The following is a 16,036-nucleotide window of genomic DNA, read 5'->3' as shown; positions in this document are numbered from 1 at the left end:
GAACTAGAACTGAACTAGAACTGAACTAGAACTGAACTAGAACTGAACTAGAACTGAACTAGAACTGAACTAGAACTGAACTAGAACTGATCTAGAACTGAACTTGAAATGAACTAGAACTGAAAACAAAAGGTAACTTACACAATAAATCTATTTTACATAGAGACTCACAATTTACACAAAAAATAATTTGAAACCAAATAACTATTTTTGAACTTAAAATACTTAGATTCCAATAACTTTAATTAAATCTAAAATTAGTTCATAAACTCTAATTCCTATATACTCAACTGCTTTGAATAAAGTACTCAAGCCTTTTCTTTTTATTCATAACCATTGTAATGCCTCTCATTAATCCTTACAATTACACCTAATAAACCCCTCTTTTTAACAAATCGTTTAATCCTACTTATCTGCCAGTCACTTCAAATGTCATTAAAATTATCTCAGCAACACTTACGATTAAAATTTTTGACATTTTATTAAAATAGACACATATTAAGACACATTTTTACAAGTATCATTAACTTAAATGTTTTAAATTCTTTTATTAAGAAGTAAAATTGTTGCAAAATAAAAAACAGGAGGAGGAATTTAAACACATTGAAGAAGTAGAGGCAAAGCCACCAAACAAACAATTGAAAAAAGTGACAGACAGTTCAAGTATGCCCTGACTACAACATGGAGTTGCCAAGACACACATCAGACATGCATCATATCACGGGGAAGAGGAGGAGTACAAAACAGACAGATAGCAGCAGTTAGGGGCCAAACAAAAAAATAAAACAATTTAAAATTGTGAATAGAATTGATGAGTGAAACAATACTAAAGAGAAAGAATAATGACAGGAAAAATATTTGCAAATATGAAGGCAATCAAAAGAATGGAAGGCCAGGTAGATAAAAAGAAATCTTGTTACGAGAGGTGCTCAACTCTTAAAAGGAATTATTTTACTTGGAAATACTAAAATATATTCCAGCAGAATTACAATTTTAGTTGTCTCAACAAAAACATTTAAAAACTAATTTATTATTATGTAAGGTTTTAGTTGTCTCAACAAAATTTTTAGAATTTATAAATTTTTAGAATTATAAAATCCAAAATGTATAGCTATAAAATCTAAGATCTATTTCCGACCTTCCCAACTACCAAAAAATAATTGAGATATCTTTCCTAATCCCACAAAACCTTAACAAAAATAAAACAATTGACAAAAAGGAAATAAAAGAACAAAAGATTTAATCAGAAATGTTGCAGCAAAAAGAAAGGAAATTTACGTTAAGAGCAGGAGATGTCCCAGTAAAGGGTAAAAAAATGCTTTACCATCAAGAGCTAACCACTTGACAGACAGCAGCCGGTGCTCAAATTTATTGTCTGAAATGTGAGGAAAAAAATAAAATCACACAAAATAAGAAAAATGCTCAAAAAAATAATAAATTGAAACAACAACAAAAAAACCAACAAAATACTAAATTGAAGGAAGTTGTTGTATAAAACAATTGAGGGATTTTTATTATCTACATACATGTTCTTATGAATAGATGAATGTACTTTGAATTTATTGTTATTAAGAATTTTTAAGAGAAGAAGAAAGGAGAAGAGAGACAAAACTGACATGAATTAAAAAAAAACATTGCACAGTGGTGAAGATAGGGAAAAATAGGATTGGAACCAAACTTGAAATAACTAGACCGGAACTAAAACTGAACCAGAACTGAACTACTACTAAACTAGAACTGAACTAGAGCTGAGATAGAACTGAACTATATCTGAAAGAGAACTAAACTGCACTAGAACTGAACTAGAATTGAACTAGAGCTGAACTAGAGCTGAACTAAAGCTGAACTAGAACTGACCTAGAACTGAACTAGAACTGAACTAGAACTGAACTAGAACTGAACTAGAACTGAACTAGAACTGAACTAGAACTGAACTAGAACTGAACTAGAACTGAACTAGAACTGAACTAGAACTGAACTAGAACTGAACTAGAACTGAACTAGAACTGAACTAGAACTTAACTAGAACAGAACTAGAACTGAACTAGAACTGAACTAGAACTGAACTAGAACTGAACTAGAACTGAACTAGAACTGAACTAGAACTGAACGAGAACTGAACTAGAACTGAACTAGAACTGAACTAGAACTGAACTAGAACTGAACTAGAACTGAACTAGAACTGAACTAAAACTGAAATAGAACTGAACTAGAACTGAACTAGAACTGAACTGGAACTGAACTAGAACTGAACTAGAACTGAACTAGAACTGAACTAGAACTGAACTAGAACTGAACTAGAACTGAACTAGAACTGAACTAGAACTGAACTAGAACTGAACTAGAACTGAACTAGAACTGAACTAGAACTGAACTAGAACTGAACTAGAACTGAACTAGAACTGAAGTAGAACTGAACTAGAACTGAACTAGAACTGAACTAGAACTGAACTAGAACTGAACTAGAACTGAACTAGAACTGAACTAGAACTGAACTAGAACTGAACTAGAACTGAACTAGAACTGAACTAGAACTGAACTAGAACTGAACTAGAACTGAACTAGAACTGACTGAACTAGAACTGAACTAGAACTGAACTAGAACTGTACTAGAACTGAACTAGAACTGAACTAGTACTGAACTGAACTAGAAGTGAAATAATGTTTTTACTTAAGTTTAAAAAATTATATAAAATTTGTTTTTTTTTTCATTTTTTAATTTATGTTTCTTTTTTGCTCGTCTTCATAATTCTTTTGAAATATGTTGTATTTAATGTTCATAATTCTTTTGAAATGTGTTGTATATAAATGCAGTTCCTTATTTCTTTTATACTTTTATTTTTCCTGTACATCATTCTTTATATTTAATTTTTTCATGTTCTTTACATTAAAAAAAAAGAAAGAAAGTAATTTTATACAATTACAATATTATTTAGTTGTTAACAGCCTCCATAAAGAATTGTGGAAAAGAAGATGAGGGATTTTTTGATGCTGGTTGTTTGGGTTGGGTTCGTTCTTGTCTTTTGTTAAATTTCATTTGTAGGAAAAATATTTTATAATTCGTTTTTATTGTTGTTGATGGTGTAGTTTACAAATTGTTGTTGGGGATATTGTGTTTTAGACGAGGGGTTTTCTAAGACATGATGGAATTACAATGCCACTGGGCTAAAAATGTAAATATAATAGAATTATCATTAAAGTGGCGCCGAATTTTCTATAATATTGCTTTTACAGAAATTTATTGGTATTTTTCTTGTAAAAAATAAGTTTGTTTTTCCTTTTAAAAGTCAACAAAAATTTTTTAAAATGAAAAGTTTAAAAGAATAATTTTCGTTATAAAGGGAGGTTTACAAGGAGAAAAAAACGAATTCTAAATATTGCAGAATCAGTCTGAAATTGAACTAAAACTGAACAAAGAACCAAATAGTAGCTAGTTATAAGATTCGTCTTAGATCATTGTAAACGTCTTATACATATGTCTTCTACATATCCATTATATTGATGAAATCATGTCAAAAGAAAAATTCACATATAATTGAGTTTTTTTCCTTGTAACACGTATTTTTTATTTTTTTCTCCATTCTGCTTCTAAAGCCTTTAAAACACAACATCTTTAGTGGGTAAATACGTCTTTAATTTTGTGTAAAGCTCTAGGGAAATTTATCTGTTATTCGTAGAAACTACTTAAGATAAAAAGAGTATAAGAGAGGTAGACAAGATGAAAAACATACATGTTTTTCTTTTTCCAGAAAAAAAAATTCTCAAAAAATAAAACGTGTTAAGAATTTAAGATGTTTAAATCTATTTTTATTATTTTATTATACTGATAGGCCTATTTAAACTTAAATATACACTTTGGGAAAAAGACAATTGTAATTGAAGATGAAATAAGAAGCAGACAGGTGTAAAACTACTGCAAAGTAGATGAAAAGATTTTTATCCTTAAATTGCTTTCAAGTTTATTGAACTTTATCCTTGAGTAAAGAAAAAAGGATTTGCTTTTGTATTGTTTTTAATGAATCAGTTATAATTAATGGTTACGATGAACGTAAGAAAGAAAAAATGTAAGAAAACAAGATGTTAAAAATATGGTTTGAGATTTGCACAATGGGCTTGAAATAAACTTTTTTCAATTCAAGTTCTGTTCTAGTTCCAGTTCTGTTCTAGTTCTGTTCTAGTTCTGTTCTAGTTCTGTTCTAGTTCTGTTCTAGTTCTGTTCTAGTTCTGTTCTAGTTCTGTTCTAGTTCTGTTCTAGTTCTGTTCTAGTTCTGTTCTAGTTCTGTTCTAGTTCTGTTCTAGTTCTGTTCTAGTTCTGTTCTAGTTCTGTTCTAGTTCTGTTCTAGTTCTGTTCTAGTTCTGTTCTAGTTCTGTTCTAGTTCTGTTCTAGTTCTGTTCTAGTTCTGTTCTAGTTCTGTTCTAGTTCTGTTCTAGTTATGTTCTAGTTCTGTTCTAGTTCTGTTCTAGTTCTGTTCTAGTTCTGTTCTAGTTCTGTTCTAGTTCTAGTTCTGTTCTAGTTCTGTTCTAGTTCTGTTCTAGTTCTGTTCTAGTTCTGTTCTAGTTATGTTTTAGTTCTGTTCTAGTTCTGTTCTAGTTCTGTTCTAGTTCTGTTCTAGTTCTGTTCTAGTTCTGTTCTAGTTCTGTTCTAGTTCTGTTCTAGTTCTGTTCTAGTTCTGTTCTAGTTCTGTTCTAGTTCTGTTCTAGTTCTGTTCTAGTTCTGTTCTAGTTCTGTTCTAGTTCTGTTCTAGTTTTGTTCTAGTTCTGTTCTAGTTCTGTTCTAGTTCTGTTCTAGTTCTGTTCTAGTTCTGTTCTAGTTCTGTTCTAGTTCTGTTCTAGTTCTGTTCTAGTTCTGTTCTAGTTCTGTTCTAGTTCTGTTCTAGTTCTGTTCTAGTTCTGTTCTAGTTCTAGTTCTGTTCTAGTTCTAGTTCTGTTCTAGTTCTGTTCTAGTTCTGTTCTAGTTCTGTTCTAGTTCTAGTTCTGTTCTAGTTCTGTTCTAGTTCTGTTCTAGTTCTGTTCTAGTTCTGTTCTAGTTCTGTTTTAGTTCTGTTCTAGTTCTGTTCTAGTTCTGTTCTAGTTCTGTTCTAGTTCTGTTCTAGTTCTGTTCTAGTTCTGTTCTAGTTCTGTTCTAGTTCTGTTCTAGTTCTGTTCTAGTTCTGTTCTAGTTCTGTTCTAGTTCTGTTCTAGTTCTGTTCTAGTTCTGTTCTAGTTCTGTTCTAGTTCAGTTCTAGTTCTGTTCTAGTTCTGTTCTAGTTCTGTTCTAGTTCTGTTCTAGTTCTGTTCTAGTTCTGTTCTAGTTTTGTTCTAGTTCTGTTCTAGTTCTGTTCTAGTTCTGTTCTAGTTCTGTTCTAGTTCTGTTCTAGTTCTGTTCTATTTCTGTTCTAGTTCTGTTCTAGTTCTGTTCTAGTTCTGTTCTAGTTCTGTTCTAGTTCTGTTCTAGTTCTAGTTCTGTTCAAGTTCTGTTCTAGTTCTGTTCTAGTTCTGTTCTAGTTCTGTTTTAGTTCTGTTCTAGTTCTGTTCTAGTTCTGTTCTAGTTCTGTTCTAGTTCTCTTCATGTTCTGTTCTAGTTCTGTTCTAGTTCTGTTCTAGTTCTGTTCTAGTTCTGTTCTAGTTCTGTTGTAGTTCTGTTCTAGTTCTGTTCTAGTTCTGTTCTAGTTCTGTTCTAGTTCTGTTCTAGTTCTGTTCTAGTTCTGTTCTAGTTCTGTTCTAGTTCTGTTCTAGTTCTGTTCTAGTTCTGTTCTAGTTCTGTTCTAGTTCTGTTCTAGTTCTGTTCTAGTTCTGTTCTAGTTCTGTTCTAGTTCTGTTCTAGTTCTGTTCTAGTTCTGTTCTAGTTCTGTTCTAGTTCTGTTCTAGTTCTGTTCTAGTTCTGTTCTAGTTCTGTTCTAGTTCTGTTCTAGTTCTGTTCTAGTTCAGTTCTAGTTCAGTTCCAGTTCAGTTCTAGTTCAGTTCTAGTTCAGTTCTAGTTCAGTTCTAGTTCAGTTCTAGTTCTGTTCTAGTTCAGTTCTAGTTCAGTTCTAGTTCAGTTCTAGTTCAGTTCTAGTTCAGTTCTAGTTCAGTTCCAGTTCAGTTCTAGTTCAGTTCTAGTTCAGTTCTAGTTCAGTTCTAGTTCAGTTCTAGTTCAGTTCTAGTTCAGTTCTAGTTCAGTTCTAGTTCAGTTCTAGTTCAGTTCTAGTTCAGTTCTAGTTCAGTTCTAGTTCAGTTCTAGTTCAGTTCTAGTTCAGTTCTAGTTCAGTTCTAGTTCAGTTCTAGTTCAGTTCTAGTTCAGTTCTAGTTCAGTTCTAGTTCAGTTCTAGTTCAGTTCTAGTTCAGTTCTAGTTCAGTTCTAGTTCAGTTCAAGTTCAGTTCTAGTTCAGTTCTAGTTCAGTTCTAGTTCAGTTCTAGTTCAGTTCTAGTTCAGTTCTAGTTCAGTTCTAGTTCAGTTCTAGTTCAGTTCTAGTTCAGTTCTAGTTCAGTTCTAGTTCAGTTCTAGTCAGTTCAGTTCAGTTTCAGTTCTAGTTCAGTTCTAGTTCAGTTCTAGTTCAGTTCTAGTTCAGTTTTAGTTCAGTTCTAGTTCAGTTCTAGTTCAGTTCCAGTTCAGTTCTAGTTCAGTTCTAGTTCAGTTCTAGTTCAGTTCTAGTTCAGTTCTAGTTCAGTTCTAGTTCAGTTCTAGGTGAGTTCTAGTTCAGTTCTAGTTGAGTTCTAGTAGTCGAAAAAGAATGGTAGCCTTAAGGGCCGACTAAGTTTTTTTTTTATTCACATGTGCACAAGTTTGAATTTATTCATTTTAGTATTATTTTCTTTTTGGAGACATTTTTGTTCTAAAAAAGTTTTGCTTTAAAACTAAAAGTACTTATTTTGCTTTGTTGTGGGAAGTCCTTTGTTTAGAACTTTGAGGTAGTAGAAAAAGTTTTTTAAAAGATGTTTAATTTTAAAGTAATTTCTATAAGCTACATTAGTAATGTTTAGAATCTTTTTAAAATAATAAAATGTTTGTTTTCAAAATATCTGCAGCAAAGTTTGATCTACCAATGACCTGAAAAGTTATACAAAACTGGTCACCCAGTTAAAACTAGTTCCCTTTTATAAAACAAAATATAAAAAAAATCCGAATAGTAACATAATGTCAGAATGTCCGTTATTATTTTTCTCAAATAAAAAACTGAAACAACTGATTATTATGGTGAATTGTAATGTTTTAGTACATTAAAGGCCACTCACTCTCATTACTATAGAATAACTATAACAAACAAAAAACCATCCAACAACAACATAATAACTGACAGTTGCTGAGACTACACAGTGACTAGTAAGTAACTAGTGCAATATATAATAAACTTTTTTACTATTGTTGTTGTTTCTTATTGTTAAATTGTTGTTTTGTGGTGAGAAAAAAATGTAAAAAAACTTTTGATGAAAGAAACAGTAACAACAAAAAAGGCTTAATATTTTTTTTAGTTTTTTATTGTTGCATTTTTTGAGCTTTTAATAGGTTTGTGTTTTTTTTATTTTTTCTTTTTTGTGGCTTTTGTTGTTATAGTTGTTGCTGGTAACTTGCTTTTTATAAAAAATTGTATTTAGTACAATGAACTTTTCTAGTTCACTAGTTAAAAAGTCATTCATTCATTCAATCCCCTTATAAGAAAAACGACTAAAAATAATCACTGCTATTTTGTTTTTTACAGATTTTCCTTGTTTTTCTGTTGTTGTTGATTTGTTTTGACAAACTACCATAGTTTTTTAAACTCTACTGCTTAAATGTGTTCGTGTGAGAACAATAAATGATTGATTTTAGGGACACTGTTGTCAATTTGACGGAATTTTTTCTGGTCTATAGTCTAATCTATAGTCAAGTCTATAGTCTATTCTAAAGTCTAGTCAATAGTATAGTCTATAGTCTAGTCAATAGTCCAGTATATCTAGTCTATAGTCTAGTTTATAGTCTAGTCTATAGTCAAGTCTATAGTCTAGTCTATAGTCTAATCTATAGTCTATTCTATAGTCTAGTCTGTAGTCTAGTCTATAGTCTAGTTTATAGTCTAGTCTATAGTCTAGTCTATAGTCTAGTCTGTAGTCTAGTCTATAGTCTAGTCTATAGTCTAGTCTATAGTCTAGTCTATAGTCTAGTCTATAGTCTAGTCTATAGTATAGTCTATAGTATAGTCTATAGTCTAGTCTATAGTCTAGTCTATAGTCTAGTCTATAGTCTAGTCTATAGTCGTCTATAGTCTAGTCTACAGTCTAGTCTATAGTCTAGTCTATAGTCTAGTCTATAGTCTAGTCTATAGTCTAGTCTATAGTCTAGTCTAGTCTATAGTCTAGTCTATAGTCTAGTCTATAGTCTAGTCTATGGTCTAGTCAATAGTCTAGACAATAGTCTAGTCTATAGTCTAGTCTATAGTCTAGTCTATAGTCTAGTCTATAGTCTAGTCTATAGTCTAGTATATAGTCTAGTCTATAGTCTAGTCTATAGTATAGTCTATAGTCTAGTCTATAGTCTAGTCTATAGTCTAGTCTATAGTCTAGTCTATAGTCTAGTCTATAGTCTAGTCTATAGTCTAGTCTATAGTCTAGTCTATAGTCTAGTCTATAGTCTAGTCTATAGTCTAGTCTATAGTCTAGTCTATAGTCTAGTCTGTAGTACAGTCTATAGTCTAGTCTATAGTCTAGTCTAGAGTCTAGTCTACAGTCTAGTCTACAGTCTAGTCTATACTCTAGTCTATAGTCTAGTCTATAGTTTAGTCTATAGTATAGTCTATAGTCTAGTCTATAGTCTCGTCTATAGTCTCGTCTATAGTCTAGCCTATAGTCTAGTCTATAGTTTAGTCTATAGTCTAGTCTATAGTCTATTCTTTAGTTTAGTTTATAGTCAAGTCTATAGTCTAGTCTACAGTCTAGTCTATGGTCTAGTCTATACTTTAGTCTATAGTCTAGTCTATAGTGTAGTCGATAGTCTAGTCTATAATTTTGTCTATAGGCGAGTCTAGTATATTCTATATTAGTGTTAGTATATTCTATATTAAATGAGATTTCACCTAAAAAAGAAGAAATTGACAACACTGGTAGAGGGTTTGGTATGAGAAAATTCGAACTGAAGTATAAATGTGAAATAAAATGAAAACAATTTATACAATAAAAATAACAACTACAAATGCCAGACGAAACCACATAACATTTAATTTGTTGTATATAACAAAAAATTGTTGCAATAACAACAACAGCAGCAGTAAACAAGTGAGAAGTATTTAATTAACGGTAATTGATGAGAATTAATATTTTTTCTTTGCGATATAAAGAGATTATTTTTTAAAATTGTATGTTCGTGTGTTTGTGTAAATTGGTGATGCAGAGAGGTGATGGTATTAGAGCAGTGGCTTATGGAAACTTTATGTTCTTAATTAAGTAAAATTTATAATGTCCATTAAATTAAAAGGGCTTAAGGCAAACTATTAATTGTTTATTTTTAGGAATTGCTTAGTTTACACGAAACTTTAATTGCGTAATGAAAGCGATTAGAAACAAAATTTACTTTGGATGATTTTCAAAACTTAGCGTTATTTAAGTTTCTAAATTAATTTTGAAAAATTTATTTTTCCTATAAATACCACTTTTAACTCTACTCACGTACTTTAGTTCTGATAAATCCCTTAGAAAATTGAAAGAAAATCAATTTACAAAAAAAAACAACAAATTTTCTCAATTTTCTTTTTGCAAACTAATTGAGTATTGGGTGTTTTTTTCACTTACACAAAACAACAACACAAACCAACTTTATTTATTATTCAAATCTCTTTGAACCTAATTTTGAAGTGTAATAAAATTTTATGAGATTTTTGTTTAAACTTTTCAAAAACATTCATATTCAAACACAAAAGACCTAATGAAGCCAAACGACTGAATACAAATACGACAGAGACACAACAAGTCATTATTACAATTCGTTACAAATTTCGCACTAGAAATAAAGAAAAATAACTAAGAAACAAAAACAAATTTCGAAATTTGATAAAATATTTAAAGGAATAAAAATAAAACGCCCCAAAGTCATAAAATCTAAATGACAAGAAGCAAAAAAAAACGAAATTTAACATTGAAAAGTTTTGCTTTAAGTTACAGTCTGCTAGTATTGAATTTTAAGAAAGCGTAAATTTAATAACAAACTGACAAACAGACGGACAGGCAGCAAAGTTAGTGCGGGGCGTAAAAAAAGCTCAGACAGTCAAAAATACCATTTGTGTAAAAAATCAACAATATGCAGAAGATTGAAAAAAAAACTTTGTATAAATTTTTATAAAAAAGGAGGCAAAAACTGTGTAAAGATAAGATGCCAATAAACCAATTTTACTAAAGCAAACGCAGGCAAAGAGACAGCACACACCAAAATCAGCTTAGATTACAAACAAGCTCAATGGAAAACAACAATTTTTAAAGGAGATACCTTTAAAAATATTTTTTTTGCGATATTTTTTTTTCGGCGGCAGCATAGAATTTTATTGACACACTACATGTGCTTTTTGTAAAAATAAACAGTTCTAGTTCCGTTTTACTTCAGTTCTAGTTCATTTCTAGTTCAGTTCTAGTTCAGTTCCATTTTAGTTCTAGTTCAGTTCTAGTTCAGTTCTAGTTCAGTTCTAGTTCAGTTCTAGTTCAGTTCTAGTTCAGTTCTAGTTCAGTTCTAGTTCAGTTCTAGTTCAGTTCTAGTTCAGTTCTAGTTCAGTTCTAGTTCAGTTCTAGTTCAGTTCTAGTTCAGTTCTAGTTCAGTTCTAGTTCAGTTCTAGTTCAGTTCTAGTTCAGTTCTAGTTCAGTTCTAGTTCAGTTCTAGTTCAGTTCTAGTTCAGTTCTAGTTCAGTTCTAGTTCAGTTCTAGTTCAGTTCTAGTTCAGTTCTAGTTCAGTTCTAGTTCAGTTCTAGTTCAGTTCTAGTTCAGTTCTAGTTCAGTTCTAGTTCAGTTCTAGTTCAGTTCTAGTTTAGTTCTAGTTCAGTTTTAGTTCAGTTCTTGTTCAGTTCTAGTACCGTCCTAGTTCCCTTCTAGTGCCGTTCTATTTCAGTTCTAGTTCAGTTCTAGTTCAGTTCTAGTTCAGTTCTAGTTCAGTTCTAGTTCAGTTCTAGTTCAGTTCTAGTTCAGTTCTAGTTCAGTTCTAGTTCAGTTCTAGTTCAGTTCTAGTTCAGTTCTAGTTCAGTTCTAGTTCAGTTCTAGTTTAGTTCTAGTACAGTTTTAGTTCAGTTCTTGTTCAGTTCTAGTTCAGTTCTAGTTCAGTGTATCAAATGGAACAACAAAATCAATATACTCCCCAAATTGTTGGTGGTGGTGCAGCAATGAAATGCTTGAAACTGAAAAAGTACAAAAAGGAAGGAAAAAACCAAAGAGATAAAAAATATAGAAAAAATTAAGGAAGTTTAGGAAGGACATCTACGTTAGTATATAAAAAATCTTGTTGCTTGAATCAACAGCAGAAGACGACAACATTGCAAAGGCTCTCAAAATTAATGGACACGAAGTCAAGTGGCCTCATTGAATACAAAATATTGTAAGTTTATTTATTATTTTAAATATTTAAATAGAAACAGTTTAGGGGAAAAGTAAGAATAAAGTTTTAATTTAACAAAGAATCTAAATGAATGTTTAATGTAAAAAGTACTTTAGAAAAATAAACATTTCTTTTATTTTGTAAAACATGTTTTTGTGCAAAACTAGGGTACTATTTATGTACTTTTAGAAAAAGTACCGAAAAAGTAAGTTTTGGAAAAATAGTGTCGAAAAATTTAATTTCTATAATGAAAGCTTTATGCTTTTAATTTGTAATGTTTTCGTTAAAATTTATTACTTTTTCTTTAAAGTAATCAATTTTTTTTTTCTAAACAAAATTTTATATTTTCATAAAAAAATGTAAGAGTTTTCTCTAAACTACCATTTCCTTTGGCCAGATAAGAATAAAATATCGCAATGTCAAAATGTCTTTGACATGTTGACTACATATACACAAAGGAAAACACGAACACCAGCCAAACCAAACAAAACAAAACAAGAAAAAGTTGACTGAAAATGTTATGGAATAAATGGTGGAGAGGATTCATTTCTTTAATTCAATTTATTATTTTTTAACATCCAAGTGGTGCTTGAAATCAAACGATTTGTAAAAAATGTTGTGGAATAAAAAAGTAAAAAAAAGTATGTAAAAAATTATTAACATACGAGTGAATATGATGACACACAAAGAAAATAATTTTTTAGAAAAATAAATATTTATCTTATTTTAGGAAGAACAACTTTAAAAGTGTTCAACCTAAGGGACAAATATTTAAATTATTTGGAAAATTAAGTCAACAATTTTTTAAAAACTATGTTATCATTTTCAGTAAATTAATCTGCAAAATTTTGTTACACACTTTAAGGTTTACAAACATCTTCTTAATAATTTTTAGGTCCATCGAGCTTAATTCTAACAAACTCAGTTTTAATTATCTCTTCGTATGCAAAGACCCATATTAAGTTACAAAAATTGTATGCAGTTTTCATATTTTATTCTTTGTTTAAGTTCTATCATCTTTTTTCAAAAATTATATAGAATTATTAAAGTCAAAAACAAAATAATACAACAAAATCCCTTGCACTTTAACGAAGTAAGTACCAGACCTGGAACATTCAATGCTATTATGATTTTGACAGTAAATTTTGACCACGAAAACTACCGCTGGATCATATAAAATTTAATTTTAATTTCGTAAACTTTTGCTAATTACATAGTTCAATTTAACTAAAACTTAACGAAATCTGAACTAGAACTGAACTTAAACTAAACTAGAACTGAACTAGAACTGAACTAGAACTGAACTAGAACTGAACTAGAACTGAACTAGAACTGAACTAGAACTGAACTAGAACTGAACTAGAACTGAACTAGAACTGAACTAGAACTGAACTAGAACTGAACTAGAACTGAACTAGAACTGAACTAGAACTGAACTAGAACTGAACTAGAACTGAACTAGAACTGAACTAGAACTGAACTAGAACTGAACTAGAACTGAACTAGAACTGAACTAGAACTGAACTAGAACTGAACTAGAACTGAACTAGAACTAAACTAGAACTGAACTAGAACTGTACTAGAACTGAACTAGAACTGAACTAGAAATAGAACTAGAACTGAACTAGAAATAGAACTGAACTAGAACTGAACCAGAACTGAACGAGGACTGTAGTAGAACTAAAACTAACTAAAAAAGAACTAAAACTAAACTAGAACTGAACTAGCACTGAACTAGAACTGAACTAGAACTGAACTAGAACTGAACTAGATCTGATCTAGAACTAAACTAGAATTGAACTAGATCTGCACTAAATCTGAACTAGAACTGACCTACAACTGAACTAGAACTAAACATATCAATAGACTAGTCATTAGAATGTAGATACAAATAAGATTAGCATTCATCTAAATATTGAATTATTATAAAACTTCTACTTCCATGCCTGTTAAGTACACAAAAGCAACAACAAAACAAAGAACAACATCAACATATGAATACACGTTCTTAAAGTGCGTTGCAATGCACACAATAATGCCGGCATTAAAACCAACAACAACCACAACAAAAAAAGCTACAACAAAGAGGAGAAGACATACGGTACCAAATGTTGTAGTTGGCACAAAAAAGTGGTTGGCCCCCATCATCTCACATGGCAAAATTATTACTCCATGTAACATACAAACAGACACAAACGCGAATACAAAGCAAGTACATCAAAATACGAGTTTAAATGAGAAAATAAAAACCAAAGAAAAACAAAAAGGGGAGGGGGAGGGTTAAAAACAGAAAGTGTTTTGTTTTTTTTTTTCTCTACAACTTTGTTTTGTTGTATTGTAAGTTTTTATTTTGTTTTTCTTGTTTTCTGTTATTGCCGTTTGTTTCGTTATATACTTTTGTTGTTTGTAGTGAGAATCAGGGTGTAGGGGGTGGAGTGGGGTGTAAGCAAAGAGTGCTGCCTTTAGTTTTTGTAAAAATGTTTTGTATGGAATTTATATGTATGAATTTATGTTTAATGCAAGGAATTGCGCACTTTGTACTTGTCGTTTTTTTTCTTTCTTTTACATACAAACACCCGATGAGAACATGATGATGATGAAAACATCATAGAAAATATCAAAAACAACAACAACAATTCAAACAGACAGACACTGCACATTAAAATTCAACAACATTATGTATTTTGTTGCAATTTTTTTAATGTTGTGTTCAGATTCTTAGTGTTATTTACGGTATTATGTATTTTTGTAAGTGCAGAGTGTAAATTGCAGGGATGTAAATAGCTCTTCAACATGTTTTTCTAAAGATCAACAGAATTTTTTGTATAATAAAAATTGTCGTTTTTAAACGTAATTGTTTTAGTTAAGTTCAAGTTCAGTTCTAGTTCAGTTTTAGTTCAGTTCTAGTTCAGTTCTAGTTCAGTTCTAGTTCAGTTCTAGTTCAGTTCTAGTTCAGTTCTAGTTCAGTTCTAGTTCAGTTTTAGTTCAGTTCTAGTTCAGTTCTAGTTCAGTTCCAGTTCAGTTCTAGTTCAGTTCTAGTTCAGTTCTAGTTCAGTTCTAGTTCAGTTCTAGTTCAGTTCTAGTTCAGTTCTAGGTGAGTTCTAGTTCAGTTCTAGTTGAGTTCTAGTAGTCGAAAAAGAATGGTAGCCTTAAGGGCCGACTAAGTTTTTTTTTTATTCACATGTGCACAAGTTTGAATTTATTCATTTTAGTATTATTTTCTTTTTGGAGACATTTTTGTTCTAAAAAAGTTTTGCTTTAAAACTAAAAGTACTTATTTTGCTTTGTTGTGGGAAGTCCTTTGTTTAGAACTTTGAGGTAGTAGAAAAAGTTTTTTAAAAGATGTTTAATTTTAAAGTAATTTCTATAAGCTACATTAGTAATGTTTAGAATCTTTTTAAAATAATAAAATGTTTGTTTTCAAAATATCTGCAGCAAAGTTTGATCTACCAATGACCTGAAAAGTTATACAAAACTGGTCACCCAGTTAAAACTAGTTCCCTTTTATAAAACAAAATATAAAAAAAATCCGAATAGTAACATAATGTCAGAATGTCCGTTATTATTTTTCTCAAATAAAAAACTGAAACAACTGATTATTATGGTGAATTGTAATGTTTTAGTACATTAAAGGCCACTCACTCTCATTACTATAGAATAACTATAACAAACAAAAAACCATCCAACAACAACATAATAACTGACAGTTGCTGAGACTACACAGTGACTAGTAAGTAACTAGTGCAATATATAATAAACTTTTTTACTATTGTTGTTGTTTCTTATTGTTAAATTGTTGTTTTGTGGTGAGAAAAAAATGTAAAAAAACTTTTGATGAAAGAAACAGTAACAACAAAAAAGGCTTAATATTTTTTTTAGTTTTTTATTGTTGCATTTTTTGAGCTTTTAATAGGTTTGTGTTTTTTTATTTTTTCTTTTTTGTGGCTTTTGTTGTTATAGTTGTTGCTGGTAACTTGCTTTTTATAAAAAATTGTATTTAGTACAATGAACTTTTCTAGTTCACTAGTTAAAAAGTCATTCATTCATTCAATCCCCTTATAAGAAAAACGACTAAAAATAATCACTGCTATTTTGTTTTTTACAGATTTTCCTTGTTTTTCTGTTGTTGTTGATTTGTTTTGACAAACTACCATAGTTTTTTAAACTCTACTGCTTAAATGTGTTCGTGTGAGAACAATAAATGATTGATTTTAGGGACACTGTTGTCAATTTGACGGAATTTTTTCTGGTCTATAGTCTAATCTATAGTCAAGTCTATAGTCTATTCTAAAGTCTAGTCAATAGTATAGTCTATAGTCTAGTCAATAGTCCAGTATATCTAGTCTATAGTCTAGTTTATAGTCTAGTCTATAGTCAAGTCTATAGTCTAGTCTATAGTCTAATCTATAGTCTATTCTATAGTCTAGTCTGTAGTCTAGTCTATAGTCTAGTTTATAGTCTAGTCTATAGTCTAGTCTATAGTCTAGTCTGTAGTCTAGTCTATAGTCTAGTCTATAGTCTAGTCTATAGTCTAGTCTA

Source organism: Lucilia cuprina, chromosome 5 (genome assembly GCF_022045245.1).
Source record: "Lucilia cuprina isolate Lc7/37 chromosome 5, ASM2204524v1, whole genome shotgun sequence".
Lineage (NCBI taxonomy): Eukaryota > Metazoa > Arthropoda > Insecta > Diptera > Calliphoridae > Lucilia > Lucilia cuprina.
This window is presented reverse-complemented; position numbering follows the sequence as displayed.